Genomic DNA, 15,971 nt, shown 5'->3' on the forward strand with positions numbered 1-15,971 from the left:
GCAGCGTGGCCAGTCCAAGAGGTGTCCCTGCCTAAGGGGGAATATCCAGAGCAGGGGTCCCGAACCTTTTTGCGCCTGTAAGCACCTTTGGGATTCTGACACAACATGGTGGGCAGAGCCACCCAGAAAATGGATGCCACACCTTCTGTTCAGTCACATCGTGAAAATCCTTGAGCTGTGGTGGAAGCTGCTGCCTAAGCAATGTTTTTAAAAAATTGCAGTCAATCAGCTCTTGAACGGCCTATCAGAAGTCCTCCTGGGCAAAAGCTCCACCCACTTTCTAAAAACACTTGGGAGGCACCAGGAAAGGTGTTGATCAGCTCAGTGGTGCCCACAACACCCTGCTGGGGACCCCTGGTCCAGAGGATGTGGTTCCCTCCACCAGCCCTCTTGGTGAAGAGGGGGATTCCAATACCATGCAACAGTAATTGTGAATCTGGAATGAGGTGGGGAGCCCTGTAGGAACAGAGAAAAACGTGACTGCATCACATGGCAAAGTTGTCTGGATCAGGGCTGATGCGCCTCAGCTCCAAGAACCATTATTAGTACCGGGACAAAAATGTTGAAATAGTTTCAAATGTGTCTTCAGAGCATTCCCCACGGACGCTCACGATGGCCAAAACTCCTTACAGGATGTTGCCTGTTGATCTGTTGGCAGATTCATTCGGGAGACCTGTGAGATTCTTTCTTGAGAGTTTGGAAAGGGGAGTTGGGAGGAATGCAAAATCTGGACTCTGGACTTGAGATGGGAGGTATTTTTGTGTGGCTCCGCCTGCTCTGGCAACCATGTTGGTTTGGCTCCACCTCCTGTGGCAGCCATTTTGGGGTGGTACTCACTACCCTCTCTCAAAATTCCAAAGGTACCCACAGGCTTTAAAAGGTTGGGGGACCCCTGGAGTAAATCGCTTTCATTGAAAACAACATGGGTATGTTTTGAAGATTAGTTGGACCCAGATGTTCCATTTTCTTAATTTTGGGGTTCCTCCTTCTGTAGAAGCCCTAGATGTTATCTGAAATCTCATTGCTAGAGGAGAGGGGAGCCACCAGCTGAGGATCTGGAGGTGGTTTTTCAAATAAGATGCAGGGAGTGTGTGGTTTACTCTGAAACCATGAATTGTTACCAATCCATTGGCTTTCAAAGGATTTTGAGGAATCAGTAAAAGCTTGGTAACATTTTTCTTTCCTATACAATATATTTTTCTGCATAAGTCACTGATTATGTCCAATATTTACTAGTACACAGAGAGGGATAGTTCAAAAATATGGGGGGGGGGATAAAACAAATATGGTTCTTTTGTTTTTGGCATCAGACAATCGTGGCAGCCAGAAAGGAGAGAGTTTGCCAGAAGCACAAGGAGCCGCTGAAGCTCTTCTGCAAGGACGATGAAACCCCCATCTGCGTGGTCTGTGACCAGTCCCAGGAGCACAATGATCACAAAATCATTCCTGTGGAGGAGGCTTCCCAAGAGTACAAGGTTGGAAATTGACACGGTGGATAATGGTGGGGAAGATCACGTGTGGGTCCTTTCTAACTGCACTCCTGGGTGCCCCGTGACACTTTCCATAGGGAAACGCTTGGGCCTTGGGCCCAAACAGGGAATGACAACATCTCTTTGTTGCCCATCTCCTGGCTTGGCAGCTCCCTTCCTAATTTCCCTCCTTTTGTGTTCAGGTGGTGATGTTGGGACTTTGGCACTCTTCAGGGCTGGCTGTTGATGTTTGGCCAGCTGATTGTCCTGCCGAGCCACCAGGGGGCAGCAGCCTGTTGGTAGAAGGTTTAACTATCTCTTCCCTCCACAAACGATATTCTTCCTTTAAAAATAAATAAATTGGTAGCCTGGAGTTGCTGGTAACCCTCTGCCCAGGGGTTGCATGGGGCGAGACATCCTACACTTATAACTAATTTGGGCTTTGATGACAGTATTGCTTTATGATTTATAGTAAAAGGAGCAAACCTCAATGTTGGGACTTTGTCCACCCCCCCCCCCCGGATCAGTTCTGCAATTGTATGGAGATTCTGCGCAAGGAGAAGGAAGAAATTCTGGTGTATAAAGCCAGCATAGTGAAAGATAGCCAAAACCTGCTCGTAAGTGTCCTTATTGCTGGGAGGTGGACAGACAATGGAAATGTACATGGGGTGGGGGTGGGACGACACTGAGTTAAAAATGCAGAAAAATCAAGCAAGAAGGGAATCCCTTCCCATTCGGAATGCCTGGTTTCCCACAGAAAAGTTGATGAAAGGCCACATAGAATGAACATTTGTGAATATTACGAGGAACACCTTTCCTCTTATAGCTCTGCAATAAAAAGGGTTCTGGAAGTAACCATCATGTCTGTGCATGGGGGAGAGAGATGTGAGAAGCTGCAGCACATGTTTGAGTTTTGTAAAGTAAAACTACTCCAAGAAGAAAATAATGCAAAGATAATTCACGTGTACTTTGGATGGATCGTTCTGAATCTTTCTCTTTTCCTACCCAGTGTTGATGCGATCTCTGGGAAAGTCAAAAGTGCCCTTCTGATAGGAGTCTCCTACGGTCTCTCTTCCCACTGCAAAGACTGGCTGTATTTTTCTTCTGTTTCCATCTCAGAAGCAAACCAAAGGAGAGCGGCAGAAGACAGTGACCATGTTCAGGCAACTGCTTAAGTTTCTGGATAAGCAAGAGAAGCTTTTGCTGACCCGGATGGAAGAGGTGGAGAGGGAGGTGGAAAGGAAAAGGGACCAGCGCCTGGCCGAACAGTATGAGGCGCTCTCCTCTCTGGACAGCCTCATCCGGGAGATGGAGGAGAAATGTCAGCAGCCGGCCAGTGAACTCCTGCAGGTAAGTTGTGGCAGGAACAGCCCAGGCTCCCCTTTGGGAGGCAGCTGCCTCCAAACCCTTTCTGTGTCTCCTTCTGCACCATTTCATCTCCATCTAGGGGCAAAAACCCCTGGAAATGCTGTTTCCCCCACCCTGGAACCCTGTCCCTTTCCCTGATAGACTGAGGCAACTTGGCTTCCATCTTGGAAGCAGAAGTGTGTTTGTGTGTCATCCAACTGTCTGGGGAAATACATGTAAATCAACCCAGGTTCACGGGTGGCTCTTTCCAAACAACCAGGAACGAGGGTCATAGGCAAGATTTTTCACAGCAAGTTTTAAAAGGAAGATGGCTTAGGGGGTGGGGAATGTAGCTTATACTGGTTGCATCCAGATGGGTGTACAAAAATGCCCCCCCCCACAAAGAACGGCAGCAACACTATGCTTGCCGCTGCCAATCTGTCACGTCTGTGCAGATGCAATGGCTTTTGTGCCCAGGCCCCCCCCCCTTTCCCTGCTGAGCCACATGGCAACACTGCAGGGGAAAGGGGGGAAAACCCATCAAGGGCTCCAAGGTGACAGAGTTTGGCTTTTCTCCTCTCAGTCCCTGCGGCCCCCATCTCTGCCTCCATCAGGCTTTACAGAAAAGGGCAAATGGCTAAATGGCTCCAGCACTGTAAAATTATAATGATCTGCTGCACTAATTCTTAGCTTTTCTTTTAGAGGATGTAAAGTGCAAGCTGCACATTTCTAGTTATAATTCTGTAACAACAAGAAATAAATATGAAAGCTGGGACCAGTATGTTGTTACAATGCAACTGTAACACAACTATGTTTTTTTAAAGCCTGGGAAATGCCCTCCAGCATGGAAAAAAGGAAAATAACAAAGATGCAGGGCTGAGGCACGAAACGTTGCTGGGAATGCCTCTGCCTCCACAGGCAGCCGCAAGAGCTGCATGTCCTAATCTGAGGGCTTCCTGCCTTCCACATGAGGGAAAATCCCTTTGTGAAAGTGGCCACTGTTGAGTCATCAGAGCATATCGACCAGCTCAGCTTTGAAATGGCCCCACTCTGTTGATATTAACCTCGTGGAGATTTTCTCCTACTTTTATGGAGGTGCCCCCCATCCTTCAAGTGGGGTCTGCTTCCTGGACACAAGAGAAAGGCCGGAGCACAGAATCTTCCTGGGTCTGAAGGGGTCTTTCCGGGATGGCCTTTTAGCAACCATTGAGGTCTTTCTTCTTTCTCTCTCTCTCTCTGCCACTTTTCTTTAGGATGCCAGAAGCATCTTGCAGAGGTAAGTGGATCTTTCTCAATAACCTTCTTAATGCTGGGAAGGGTCTGGGAATCCTGTGAAGAACGTGGTCCTTCATGATCGAGGCTGAGGGCCAAGTCAGACGTAATTAAAATCATGGATCTCCAGCCATCTGTCAGTGGCAAATAGGGTTTCAACCTCCAGGTACTAGCTGGAGATCTAGCCAAAAATGCTTCTGGTTATGGTGATGTCATTTGACCTGTTTCCTTCCACTGTCCATCAGTAGAGCCTGCTGAATGAGACCAGTGGTCCATTTAGCCCAGAGTCCTGTCTCACACAGTGGCCAAGGGATGCCCCTGGATGGCCATGGAACACAGCACAGAAGCTGAGGCCTTCCCCTGCTGCTGCCTCCTAGCGGTGTTATTCAGCAGAGGGTGGCTGCCTCTAGCTATGGAGGTTCCCTTCAGTCACCAGGTCTCATAGCTGCTGATGGACCTCTGCTCAATGAATCCACGTAGTCCAATGTTAAAGCTTTCTGTGTTCATGGCTACCACTATCTCGACCTGCAGGGAAATCTCAACAACTTCATTGGGTGCCCCTGAGTTCTACTATTATGGGAGAGGGGGGGGGGAAAGATGTGGGGTTGGTGCTCTTAAGGCCAAACTTGATGTTTGCTTTTTTCAGAGTTGGATCTGGGTTCCCCTCAGCCACACAGAAACTGTGGGGAAGGGGCTGTGAAAAAAGGAAATAAGAGGTGCAAAAGCACCAGAGGCCTGGAACAATGATTCAGAAAGAAACAAAAAATACCAAAGTGTGAATAATTTATATTTAAACAGTAAAAATATAGAGGGTTATCACTGTGGTTTACAAAATTGCATAATTGCATCACACTATATTCAGCAATTCTCAATTGCAGTACAAATATCAGTTACATACATCATGTGGTAATTCTAAAGAAAAGAGTAAAGAATGGAAAAGCACACAACAAAGACAAGATGCTGGCTGGTTCCTTTTCCAAATCTTCATCAGTCTTGAAATACCTTTGAGTAGGAGGGGGAGTTTTTCTTTTGAGAAATAATATTCTACATATTATGAACTTACCATTGAAATTTTGCAACTGGTGCAAGGTCGTTGTTCCAAACCTCTGGAATTTTAGAACCTCTTGTTTCCTGTTATTCAGAAGTTTTGTTTTTCATTTCTTTGTTAAAAAAAGAAAGCAGAGCCCATTTGGTCTTGGAATGCTGCCGCAGGAGAGGAAGGGCTCCTGCCTCCCCCCCAGCCATTTTTCATGCTGAAACAGCCCCCACAAGAGAAATCACTTCCCCATTTTTGCATCTTCACATGCACAAGATAGTCCGGGTGAAGCAGCAAAAATGGAGAAAGAACCCCCCCCATCCAGTTCTAGCACAGGAAAATGGTTGGGGAGGGGCTGACCGGAGCCCTTCCTCCCCCCTTTGGTGATGGTCTGAGCCCAAACGGGCTCTCTCTTGTTTTAATAACCATTCCCCTCAGCTGCTGTGGGGCTTTGGGGTCTCAGGAGCTACAGCGAGGTGGACGTTGCTCTCCGAAGAGCCCTCCCATCTGGCTCTGCTTTCAGCCTCAGCCTCTGTCTCTCGGCTTTCTGCTGATTCCTCCTCTGTTTCTCTGATCTGCCTGGGGTAGGGGGTGGGGATTGTGAATTGGATGGATGGTATCTTGAAACGTTTTTCTCCAGGTATGAAGAAAAGGAGGTGTTTGAGAATCCAGTGGGTTTTCTGATTGCACTGAAGTGCCGCATCTGGGACTTCCCGGATTTAAATCCCCTCTTGGACAACATCAAGAAGCAATTAAAAGGTAACGAACATAACAACATAAGAAAGGCCCTGCTGGATCAGACTAAAGCCTATCAAGTCCAGCAGTCTGTTCACACAGTGGCCAAACAGGTGCCTCTAGGAAGCCCACAAGCAACATGACTGCAGCAGCTTTATCCTGCCTGTGTTTGATATTACCTAATATAGTAGGCATGCTCCTCTGATCCTGGAGAGAATAGGTATGCATCATGACTAGTATCCATTTGACTAGTAGCCATGGATAGCCCTATCCTTCATGAACATGTTCACTTCCTGCTTAGAGTGTTCCAAGTTGGCAGCCATTACCACATCCTGGGGCAGGGAGTTCCACAATTTAATAACGCATTGTGTGAAGAAATACTTCCTTTTATCTGTTTTGAATCTCTCACCCTCCAGCTTCAGAAGATGACCCCGCGTTCTAGTATTATGAGAGAGGGAGAAAAGCTTCTTTCTGTCCACTCTCCATGTGTGTGTTCAGTGCTGTCAAGTCGTTTCTGACTCATGGTGACCCTATGAATCAATGTCCTCCAAAACGTCCTATCTTGCTCAGGTCTTGCAAATTGAGGGCTGTGGCTTCCTTTATTGAGTTGATCCATCTCTTGTTGGGTCTTCGTCTTCCTGCTGCCCTCAACTTCTCCTAGCATGACTGTCTTTTCCACTGACTCTTGTCGTCTCATGACGTGACCAAAATACGATAGCCTCAGTTTAGTCATTTTAGCTTCTAGGGTCAGTTCAGGCTTGATTTGATCTATAACCCACTGATTTGTTTTTTGGCAATCCACGGTATCTGTAACACTCTCTTCCAACACCACATATCAAAGGAATCTACTTTCTTCCTATCAGCTTTCTTCAATGTCCAGCTTTCACACCCATATATAGTAATAGGGAGTACAATGGCATGAATTAACTTAATCTTGGTGGCCAGTGACACATCCTTACACTTCAGAATCTTGTTCCTTCATGGCTGCCCTTCCCAGTCTCAATCTCCTTCTGATTTCTTGACTGCAGTCTCCCTTTTGGTTGATGATGGAGCCAAGGAATAGAAAGTCTTGAACAATTTCAATTTCCTCATTGTCAACCTTAAAATTGTGTAATTCTCCTGCAGTCATTACTTTTGTCTTCTTGATGTTCAGCTTTGGCACTTTCTCTTTTAACTTTCAGCAGTAGTCGTTTCGACGGTATTTTCTGCCAGTAATGTAGTATCATCGGCATATCTCAAATTGTTAATTATCCTCCCTCCAATTTTCACTCCACCTTCATCTAAATCTAATCCAGCTTTCCTAATTATATGTTCTGCATATAGATTGAAGAGATAGGGAGATAAAATATCTTCCCTAGAGCAGTACTCAGAGAAGGTTTGTAAAGATCTTTTCAATCCAATTCTTGTGCGGGACAGGAGAACTGCATCATCAGCATAGAGTAGAATTGGGGTGGGATGACTTGCACGTTTTGGGTGGTGACAAGACTCTGAGAGATTGGTTGCCATATCATTCAGATATAGATTACCGTATATACTCGGGTATAAGCCGACCCGAATATAAGCCGAGGTGCCTAATTTCACCCCAAAAATGGGGAAAATTAGGCACCCACGTATAAGCCGAGGGGGAAATGCACCCCCCCACGCAGGTTTACCTGACCGGGCTCCAGGCGCGCAGGCAGGTGGCGGCAGCGGCCCCCTCCCTGCGCGCAGGAGGCCCCGCAGGGTCAGCTGGCAAGCAGGAGGACCATAGCCTCTCCCTCGGGATGGTATCAAAAGCTCCCTTAAGATCCATAAAACCCGTGTAAAGGGTGCCATTTTGGAGGGAGGAATATTTATCAGCTAAGTGAGAGAGCACTAAACAATGGTCCATAACAGACCAACCCCTTCTGAAGCCAATCTGCTCCCAGCCAAGGATGTCATTACTCTCAACCCAGTCCAAAAGCCTCTTTAATAAGTAGGAGGAATAAAATTTGTACAATTTGCCTAAGCAAGACAAAAGGCTGATTGGACGATAACAGCTTGGGTCAGAGCGCTGACCCTTTTTGAAGATTGGAATGATAATAGTATGTCTCCAAGATTTTGGAATGGCTCCTGATGCATTAATTTGTGTAAATACAGGAGCAAGAATGTTGGCCCACAATTTACTATTGACTTTAAAAAGTTCGTAGGGAATTAGATCAGAACCTGGGGCTTTCCCTGAGCGTAAGCGATCAATGTGCTGTTTAATTTCATTAGGAGACACATCTGGCCAGGAATTCAGCAAAATAGAAGGTGCTACAGGTATAAGTCCTTGGTTTTCCACAGAGTAGGAGAAAAGGCTCTTGAAGTAAGCTACCCAGACCGATGACGGGATACATGCGGGGACTCTGACATAGCCATTACTTAAAGAATTCACAGTCTCCCAGAAGGTTGAATTATTGTTGTTTATAGCTGTAATCAAGCTCCTCCAATTTTTATATAAGGCCTATTTTTTCCTCCAGTTTACCAAGTCCTTGTAGTTCTTTTTAATCGTTAACAATTCCTTCAATACTGAAATAGTATTGTTCCTTTTGAACTCTCTATGTTTCCTGGTTATTGCTTGTTTGAGGAGTCTGCACTCACGGTTAAACCAAGAATTTTGTTTGGATAAAGCATGTGAGCTTGAGGTAATTTCCTTAGTAAATAAGGGTTTAAATAAATCAATTAATCTGAAAAAAAACATTTAGGACAGTAGCTGCAGACTCTTGCCCAAGGAGGGCAGCTCTCAACGAAGTCACCTCCAAAAGCTGCCACGCACCAAGGAGTCAAACTCAGGACTCCAGTAAACACGTGCTAGGGCTTTTTGGGATTGATGCAATGTTTTATGGTGGGACGATGTCAGATGTTGAACACATGGTAGGTTGGCCGAAAGAGAAATAGGGAGATGGTTACTGCCCATGTAATCACAGACTTCCATATTATTGATTAAAGGTAAGAGATCTAGTGAAACCAGAAAATAATCGATAACACTGGCACCATTTTGGCTAAAAAAAGTAAAGTCTCCATTAGGGTCGACCCGCGATCGCCCATTTACTATTATTAGGTTTCTCTGGATAGCGAATTGGGCCAGACTTAAGCCGGAAGAGTTAATTACCGAGTCCCTGGAAGTTCTAGTGTACCATAGGGAGCTCAGGAAAGACTCATCAAAATTCCCTATAAGATTTTGGAAGAGAGTATTATCATCCGGCCCTATTCGTGCATTAAAGTCACCAGCCATAAGAACTGGAATAGTTGGATGGTTGTTTTTGATGTCATCAAATAGTTCTCCTAGACGGGCCCAGTTTCGTGCAGTGTTACTTGATCTACCGGGAGGAATATAAACAGAATAAAATAAGCGGGAAAGAAGTCAGGTTTACTCTAGCTGCTAGCACCAACTCATCAGTCAAAAGAAAGTCAGTTGAGCTTATGCTTAAAGAAGTGGAAATAAAGCAAGGCTGATCACGTACCTGACCCTGGCTTCCTCCAAGGGAAAGGTCTCTCCTTGATCATGAAACCGGACACTTGGAGCAGGAAATGGGGTAGCTGCGTGCTGGACCCGTCGAAGGATACCTTCAGATCCTTGGCAGTAGGGCGCTTGGGTGGGGGCGCCTCCCTACAGATGGGTGGTTCCGCGGCAGGTAGGGAGCTGGCTCGGGGTTGCTGCGAGGGCTGTCTGAGCTCTCTCACTACCCCCAAAACTGCAGTCAAATCTCTCTGCAGAGCGCTCAGCTGTGCCTGTAGGTCCCAGTTCTGTAGGGTCAACGTCTGGTTCTGTTCCCGTAGCAGGATAGTTTCCTCCGTGGCGTTGGCGGCTGGGGTGGTCGGAGCGTGGATGATCGAGGGTCCTTCCAACCATTCTCTAGGCACGATCTCTCGGTTCTGCTCTTCCCCATCACCGTACCAGGCGGTTAGCGGCCCCCGGAAGAAACCGCCACACGGGTCCGACGCTGCCTGTTCGTTGGCTAGTCCTGCACGAGGGCGGCCCATATTATGCTCTCCATCAATTTACCTGGAACAGATGTTATGCTAACTGGTCTCTAATTTCCTGGGTCCCCCTGGAGCCCTTTTTATAGGTGGGTTTTACATTAGCCATTTCCCAATACTTTGGTACTGAGGCTGATCTTAGGGACATTTGAACCAATGTGGGAGGTTCACATCAGACTACTCAGAATGAAAACCCTCTTCCTGACAGCCATCACCTCGGCCCGTCACGTGTCAGAACTGAAGGCACTTTCCATACGTCAGGATCTGTGTATATTCCACAAGGACAGAGTGGTCCTCCGAACAGACCCGTTCTTCACCCCTAAGGTTCGATCACAGTTCCATCAAGCTCAAGAAATCAACCTTCCTTCTTTCTACCCCAATCCTTCCAATGCCAAGGAACGCAGTTGGCATACCTTGGACTTGCACAGAGCTCTCCACATATACATATTAAGGACAGCTTCCATCCGAAAGACTGAATACCTATTTATTTCCATAGCACCACCTAACAAGGGTATGCCAATGTCTCGCCAGTCCATCAGCACGACTATCTGCAGGTGCATCACCAAGGCATACATTGCAAGCGGGCTTCAGGCCCCATTAGGCATCACGACACACTCCCTCCGGAGTGCAGCAATCTCCGCAGCACTGTTCAAACAAGTATCAACGGAGGAAATATGCAGGGCAGCTACATGGTCTAATCCGTCCACTTTCATTAAGCACTACCACATTAACACCTTAGCATCAGCAGAGGCCGCCTTCAGTAGGCGCGTATTGCAACACGTAGTTAAAGAAGATGACATCTAGGACTCCCACCTGAAAGTGAAGGGGCTCTTGGGCATCCCAACACTGCAAGGTGACCTTCCTTCAGAGCGGGAAAGGTACATTGTTTACTCACCGAGAAGATCCTTTCCGCTCTGAAGTAGAAGGTCATCTTGCCCACCCATGAGGAGTCATCTTATCAGGGTGGCGGACTAATTTGAACCAACATTCATCAGCCAACGTGAACCTCAAGCAAGATAATCACCGCTGCACAAGACAAACACAGTTGCAATAAAGGGGGCACCTTGTCCTTCCTACTGTTGTGTTGATGTTCAACCAGTTCATTGTGTTGTTCAATCTGTTGTTATGGTTTTTGTTATCATGTTCCTGTTTTTTCCTTGTCCCTAATGAGCTCGTAGTAGATTAACTGGAAGTGTGTGGGCGTTCCTCGCCCCAAGACAGGAAATAGTTTAATTTTAGTCCTGCCTCTCCAAGCAATGGGACGAGAAACACCCAACGCTGCAAGATGACCTTCTACTTCAGAGCGGAAAGGACCTTCTTGGTGAGTAAACAATGTACCTTTCTGACTGGACTTTAGATAGGGCCAGATGTGTTTTATTATGCTTTAGGCTACTTATATTGGGGTCGCAACCTTTTTGAGCCTGTGGCCATCTTTGGAATTCTTACACAGCATGGTGAGGGCAGCCACAAATGGGATGCCACAAAATAGCTGCCGCCGGAGGTGGAGCCAGCCACTAAATGGCTACTGCAGCATTCCTTCAGTTACACAGTGAAGATCCTTGTGCTGTGGTGATAGTTGTTGAAAAGCTGCACAGCCAGTCAGAAGCCTGGCTTGGCAAAAGTCCCACCTTTCACGGGCCACCTTGTAAAATACCTTTTAAAACCAGGAAAGGTATTGGCACAAGGGTCTGCTGCTCACGTTCGTTTCTTTTGCTTCTTCAGACACTTTGGATTCTGGACTTCATCTGCAGAAAGGTAAATTTTTCTTCATACACCACTAAATTATTTCTTAACGAAAAACCTTCTCCTTACAATTTGTGTTCTTCTACTTGGTGTTTTTCTAGAGATAACATTATTGGATACTCTTGTTTTGTTCCTCAAACATCTCTCCCTCCCTGCCTCAGCCAGTTCCTTCTTTTTCTGTGGAGGTCGGACAGGGTGAAAGACAAGGTGGACTCTGAGGGGATGAACTGCCTCCTTTTGCCTACCTGCTGCCATATGGAAATGCAGGGAGAACAGTTGCTGGGCTTCAGCTTTGGAGGGCCTTTCAGAATCCTCCCCAAGAGAGGCACTGATCAGGTTGATGTTTGGGAGAAGAACGGAAACTACGTGCCTGTCACTCACAAGCCTCCTGTTCAACTTGGTCTTCTGCCTCCCCAGCTGTCACTCGGATGCACACTTCTGGGCAGGAGGAGGCTGTCTTCTGAGTTTAAAATAAAGTAAATTCCAGAGGGAGCAGGGAATGCCGGCAATCCTCCTTATGATACACTCCGTATGATGGGGCTGGGCGTGACCCAGCCTCTCACCCAGAGTGTCTGTGCCCCCTTTTATTAAGATAGGAGCCACCACGGTGGTCACAGACCCGTGTTTGTGCCATGGGCAGGGAGAGGTCCACATGGGTAGGTGGAGGTCCATTTGCATGTGGCCCAAAGCAACACCATATAATGTCTTTTAGTTTTCGCACAGTGGCAAATTGGGGCCTGGATCTGTTAACATATAGTGTGTAGGATGGGGGTGTACGCAGCTTCTACTGATGGGGCAAGCTCCTTGTACTGGAGGGATCATCTTGTGGCCCTTTCTTACATGCCCAGGGTAGTGCCAATTGCCACTTTGGGGTCAGGAAGAAATTTTCCTCTGGGCCAGATTGGCTAGGGGTCCCGGAGGATTTTCGCCTTCCTCTGGGCATAGAGCAGGGGTCACCAGCTGGAGGAAATTTCCCTGCTTGGAGCGGGAATTGGGCTGGGGTGGCCCTCAGGAGGACCCTTGTTCCTTGCTTGGCTGCAGCGGGTGGCCTGGGCATTAGGTGGATCCATTTGGGGGGAGAATGTTGACATGTAAGACTGCACATGGCAAGCAGATAGAAAAGATCTAAGTGACAGCCAGGTGATTGGTGATGTCACATGACAGCTCAATGACTGAGCTGAAAAACTGGCTTGCACTGGACTGAGCTAGATGGTCCTGGAGACAAGGCAGCCAACTGCTGATTGGCTGGGAGATTATGCCAGTAATGTGTATAAGTGTAACATATATGTATTTGGTTGTGGGTTGAGAGAAGTGGATGCTTTGCGAAGCACTTTGACACTGTGAAATAAAATAGCACTTTTGTAAACGTGCTGACTCTGCAGTATTCACTTGCCTCTGGGGTGTCTGATACTTCTTCCAAACCCCAACAGAGAAGCCTATGAGCCTACCTCTTGTGTTGATAACTCCCTTAAGGAGTCTTTGGAACTGAGCCAGGTCTGGGCAGGTCTGGCTCAGGGACGGCTGGCTGGTGCTCACCACTGGGTGACACAGGTTGTGCTGTTCTGTGGTTCCCCCCCCCCTCAGTGGGCACTCTGATGAAGACTGGGCTGGCACGGTCCCTCACGGGGGCTGATGCTACACTGGCTGGCAGGTGGGTCACCTGTTGTTGGATCCAACTCCTTGTTGCACGGGTGCTCCTAACCCTGGTGGGGGAAGTCGCTTAGGCACGGGTGACTGGATCAAATTGAGGTGGTTTGGTGCTTCTGGAACACGGGGAGTCCTTGTTACCGCACAGGCAGCACAAAGAATGGCAGCATGGATTGCTGGATGTCATCAGGGTGGAAATGACCGGGGCAAAACAAAAGGCAGCACTCTGCGGGCAGCAGCAGTGTGGGATCTGCAGGCCCAAACAAGGCGGTGGCCGGGGATGAGCACTTGTGGCTGGACATGCTGGAAAGGCAGACCTGGCAGGGTACCCGGAAAAAGTTGACCATGCCTAGGTGGAAGACCATGCCTAGGTGGAAGGCAATGCTGGCTATTGGTAGGGCGGCGGAAACCCTTGGGGGTGATGTCATTCACCTCGTGGACCAGTGGAGTTGCTTGGGGGCCTGGTTTGGCCCAGATGGTGTGCACCTGTCCTTGTGGGGCATGGATATTTGGTTGCAGGACGACCTGCACAGACTACGTGTCTGGTTGCAACGTTAGGCATTGGCGGGAGTTGTCCAGAAGCTCACACCCTTCTGGCCTCCTCTTGTGGCAGTTTGGCATTGGGCCCGGATCCTGTTTGGGGAAAAGCTGGCCTGCGTGCCCCCTTTTCCCATGCTGGGGACCCCAATAAGGGGCTTTGGAGGAGACCTGGATTTGGACATGCCCAGTCAGGGGCCGAAGGGATGGACTCCTCCCAGGTGGCAGGGGACTACACAGTGGCTGCCGTCCAAGTGGGTCCTGGACGCTGCCATCTCAGGCTGCGCCCAGCAGGGTGCTGGGTGCAGGGTACATCAGCTGGCATCGGGTCACCTGATGTCAGGATCCTACCTCCATGCTTGCCAATGCCTAATGCTGTAACCAATAAAGTTGTGGCCTGTTTCAATCCAACCAACCATGTTTGTACTTGTCATTTGTGTACTGCTTAACTTGCACTCACATGATTTGGGGTTCGGACAACACTGGGTGTTATGGGAAGGGGTGGGTGACCCCCGGTAGGAGGGGCTGGACCACTGGATTCCATGCTCGGCCTGGGTCCACAAATGCTTCTCTTCTCAACACGGGAAACCTCTTCTCAACACGGGAAACCTTACCCGGCCCGGACACGGAAAGGATTGACAGATTGATAGATCTTTCTCGATTCTGTGGGTGGTAGTGCATGGCCGTTCTTGGTTGGTGGAGCGATTTGTCTGGTTAATTCCAATAACGAACGAGACTCTGACATGCTAACTAGTTATGCGTCCCCCAAGCAGGAAAGAAAATACCAAGACCACGGTTACACAGCCCGGATAACCTACAAGAACCAAAGCTTCTCTTCTTGTTTCCTTGTTTTTCCCCCAACAGTAAATGTGACTCTTCATCCAGACACAGCCCATCCCCGACTTGTCCTGTCTGAAGATCGGAAAAGCGTGAGATGGGGAGAAAAAGCTCAAACTCTGCCCGACAATCCTGAGAGATTTGACCAATATAGTGCTGTGCTGGGCCGTGAGGGATTCATTTCTGGGAAGTCCTTGTGGGAAGTGAGAAAGGATGGGCTGTGGGGGTGGTCAGAATGACTGTGAGGAGGAAGGGAGGGGTCCTCTTTTGTCCTGAGGAAGGGATCTGGACTGTGGGGAAGTGGGGGGGCCACTACAAGGCTGCCTTAAAAGACCACGACCCTCCCCTGTTCCTGAGGGGGGAATTGAAGAGGATCCGAGTCTGCCTGAACTACGCTGGGGGCCGAGTGGCCTTTTTCGACGCTGACCGAGCGGCCCTGATCTACGAGTTCTCCGGAGCCTCCTTCTCTGGAGAGACCCTCCTGCCCTTGTTTTGGGTGTATCAAAAGGGCTACCTCAAACTCTCTTAAGACTGTCTCTTCACAGCAGGAGCATCGATAAGGCCTCTGCGGGCTCCCAGCCACCAAAACTGGGGTAAAATGGAGACATTTCTCCTGCATTTCCCAACATTCCCTTTTTTCCCGTTGTTTCTCATTTCTGAAAGCAACAGTAATACATTTCACCTCAGAAAGTGCTCCGAGAAAGCAGGAAGTATTTGAAAGCCTGCCTCTTGACACACTGCTTTGTGATTGGTTGTGAGAGAAAGCAGTCGTCTGTGTCCAGTGCTTTGCTATCTGCATGGAGATTTCAGTTGGGCTGAGCTCAGGTTAGAGGGAAGAGTCGAGTTAAGAGAGGGATGGGAAGACCCAGACGTTGCGAGGGTTGTCAGCGAGCTCATGTCTAATGGATGGAAAACACTTGCAGAACTCCAAGGAACAACCGAGTCAGATGGGGCGAATGTGGGTCCAAGTTCCCATGCAAAAACGACCTATGTCAGCCTCAGGCTTTTGGGAGGTTTTTCTCCCTCAGAAATCCCATTGGAGTGCCCCTCCTGAAGGGCAAGGAGGATGCTATCAAGGTTGCTATGTTCCTAGCACTTGGGTTTCAATCATGGTAGATGTTAGGGTTGTACAGATATTATGTTAATGATAAAATTATGTTGATTTGAAAACTGCTGTCTTGAATTGTTGGGTTTTTTTGGGGGGGGGGGCTTCATAAGTGCCAGATAAGGCACAAGGATGCTTTAATTTGTTGACTTGAACTGTCCCCAGCTCTCCAGTTGTATAAAGAAAATCAGGAGGGGGATTTCTGTAACCAGGGTTCTGCTGGGTTAAGCTTCTATTAAAATTTCTCTTTTGTCTCTCTGTG

General features: G+C 48.1%; 1 pseudogene; it reads left to right on the plus strand.

Moving 5' to 3' along the window:
• Window positions 1-612: 612 nt before the first annotated feature.
• LOC130493981 (E3 ubiquitin-protein ligase TRIM7-like) lies at window positions 613-15,133 on the plus strand (annotated as a pseudogene).
• Window positions 15,134-15,971: the final 838 nt, after the last annotated feature.

Source organism: Euleptes europaea, chromosome 1, assembly GCF_029931775.1.
Source record: "Euleptes europaea isolate rEulEur1 chromosome 1, rEulEur1.hap1, whole genome shotgun sequence".
NCBI classification, from domain to species: Eukaryota; Metazoa; Chordata; class Lepidosauria; order Squamata; family Sphaerodactylidae; genus Euleptes; species Euleptes europaea.